This window comes from Theobroma umbraticum, unplaced genomic scaffold (assembly GCF_002168275.2).
Source record: "Theobroma umbraticum cultivar Fairchild unplaced genomic scaffold, ASM216827v3 scaffold_228.0, whole genome shotgun sequence".
Classification (NCBI taxonomy): Eukaryota; Viridiplantae; Streptophyta; class Magnoliopsida; order Malvales; family Malvaceae; genus Theobroma; species Theobroma umbraticum.
The window spans coordinates 585,794-589,193 of NW_018397274.1; positions in this window are offsets into that span (position 1 = coordinate 585,794).

The window sequence follows — 3,400 nt, forward strand, 5'->3', positions numbered from 1 at the left end:
GTGGGAGACGTTGGAGGGCGTAACTATGACTAAAGGTCTCGGGGTAGTTGGTGTAGAAAACCTGGCATTCCGAACGGAAAACTCCAGCACGGATGAATATGAAGAACTGTTTTGAGTGTAAATGAGTCTACCATTAATATCAGAATGTAAGGAAAGGCATTGAAGAAAGCTGTCATGAGTACTGGCCAAAGCTGCCCATGAAAAGGAGAACAGAACAAGAAGAAAGAGAGGCATTGGGAAGCTACGCGTCTTCATTTTTGAGCTACTTGATGGCCTCCCATCCCTCGCTTCTTATAGCACCGAAGGTGAATGCTTGTGCTACATGACACCCTGCCTCTGTTCCATTGGCAAGACACGTTGCGTCTCCAGTTTCCTTTTGACCAATATTCGTGTACGTACATATATTACGACTTTTCTCCCCTTATTTTCCATTAGTTTGACGTTTCTCTTGCCAATCACGTTTCATATAATTTGCACATGATGAGAAGAAACCAAAGAGAGGTGCAAGTCAATTTGGATATGTTGAGAAGGACAACAAGTCGAGGAGATAGAGCTGTTAACAATGCCAAATTTTCAATGGGATAATGGCTAAAGCATAGAGAGGGATGTATCAACTTATTCAAGTGTACGCGCAGCTTCAAATTAATAGGTTTGGCCCCAAAAAAATTTATCAAAAAATTAAATATGGATCATAGGGATCTTCTTCGGTAGAAAAATCAACTTTAGACTTACATAATTATATAAGAAATCTAGACAAAATACTTATACTAATAAAAAAAAATCTTAACTACAATTTTATATGAAACTATTTACTATGTCTCGTCTTTCAATCAAATGAGTTTAAACAATTAGATTTATCATTGTCGATTATAAAACATTGAACAAATACATTATTTCCAATTCAATCTAAGGTTTCTTACCAAAATATTTAATGTACGTAACGTGAGATACATTTTTTATCTCATTACTTTTTGTTTTCACATGCAATGCATATGGATATTTGTTTCATTTTTTATTTTTAAATAATAGTTATATATAAATATAAATATTTTTAAAATATAAATAATTGGAATTTTTATAGTATAAATCAATAAATTCTTGTTAGAATATTTCATTTTTTTTTCTTTCAAATTTTCCCACTTTAGGATGACAATTCTTGTTAACGTAACACGTCTTTAAAATTGCTGCAAGAAATTTATACCTAGTTGATTTGTTGATAGTCAAATACAAATTTCTATCTCTTGTTCAATTAAATTACAAATTTTTCCCATAGCTTAAACTCGTTGCAAGAAGTCAAATAAATAAATAAATTTATATTTGCTTGAATATAGACTTGAAAATTACACAAAATTTTATCATTCAAAGCCAAAGATTGCTATTGGAAATTACACAATTATTTATCAAAACATATTTAGTACTTAATTTTGCCCTCTCTCTCTCTCTCTCTCTCATATATTTTCATGATTCACGATTAGATAAAAATCAGAAATGTCAAACAGAATTTAAATAAATATTTTTTAAAGATTTGAGTTGTATGCTTTCTATGTATATATAAAAATATGTAAATCAAAATGGGTGTTGAACCATTTAACATGTTTAGCACTTGTTGGTACTAGAACATATATTGCAACACGTTTTTTGGTAGGTTTTTGTTTGTACGAAAGCAAACAAATTAAAAATACCAAACTTTGGACTTTTGTAAATGTTTGAATTTGACTTCTAACTTATAATCTTTTCAATATTAATAAATTTGTATCGTACACTATCAAATACGGCAATGAAAATAATTGAAACAAGTAATCGAATTATCATATCAAACAATGAAGTAATTAACCCGGAATGAGTGATAAAGTTATTTAATTTTAAAGAAACTGTTGAAAGCAATCTTTAAACGAGGGACAAGATTTTTTTAATTAATTTACTCTTTGAATATTATAGATAGTTTGATTTGACTATTAATTAGTATAATCCAACACTCCATAATCACCCAGGTCAGCCCTTGGGTAAGTTTAGGCTCCAAATTTGAAGAAGTTTCTTATAATAATAATAATAATAATAATATAATTAATTATATTTAAAATATATAAAAATTAAAATAATTAATAAAATATATACATATTCTCTCATGCTTAATAAATATTTATTTTCCCTGATTTCCACATCTTCATTAATTCTAAACTAATTATCTCAGTTTTTATTAAAAATATGTAAAACTAAAAAATAATTAATAAAATAACGTATTTTTTGACTTTTTTAATTATTTATCTAATAAATCTAAATTTTTTATCATTTCCCAACTATCTTTTTTTTTTTTCAATTTATAATATCTACTCTAGAATATCTCTTCCATCATTTGCTCTTTCTTCCTTTAACTTTATATTTCCTTCAAAGAAAAGATAAGAAGTCTGTTACGTTATTATTTTTATAAAGTTATGAGCCTCATTTACGATTTGCAATAAGCATTCAACAATTTGATAATATTCTTCTAAACTTTGTAGAGTTTTTTACTTTAATTTAGAGTTTATATTATATTATTATATTATTCTTCTTTTATGTGATAGTTAATTTATTTGAATTAGAAATTTTTATTGTTGATTTTATATTAACCATTTAAAAATATTAAATAATTATAATAGTTAAATATTTTGGTACTTCATAATAAATATATATAATTAACTATTATAATTAAACTCAACCTTTATCAATTGTTTTATTAAAAATAAAATTACCAATTAATGATAGTCAACAAATTAAAAATTCTAACAAAAATATCAACCAGCCCAATTGATATATTTCAAGTTTTAATATCAAGATAAGGATATAATGAAAATTGTAGGTCAAAGTAATGGGGCGTGTGACAAAAAAGAGTGCCAAAATTGAACTACATAACTCTTCAGAAAGGAAACTTAATCACAAAGTATTAATTGTAAAACTGTCAAATCACAAGATATAAAAGCATACGTAAATCATAAAAACATCAAATCACAAGAAATGTATGTAAAAGGAAACTTAATTATAAAGTATTAATGGTAAAAATATCAAATCACAATAAATGAAAGCATACCTAATTCACAAGGTATTAATGGTAAAAATGTCAAATCACAAGAAGTGTACGGAAAATTTACCCAAAAATGTAACAAAGGATAATTTGGTAGAAAGTGAATAGTAATTAAGCATACAATTCTCAGCCACAAACCTTAACTAGCTCTTTGAAATTCCTGGGAACATATAGGTAAGCAAGTATGGTATATTTAGATGGAGAGAGAGGGCACATGGAATTGTAAAAGGGAATGCATTAACAAGTATAATTCTCAATCTGAACAAAAAATGCCAATCTTTCTTTCAATACAGCCAAAAGATTCAAACAAACATATCAAATCAAGAACAGGATGCACATTGA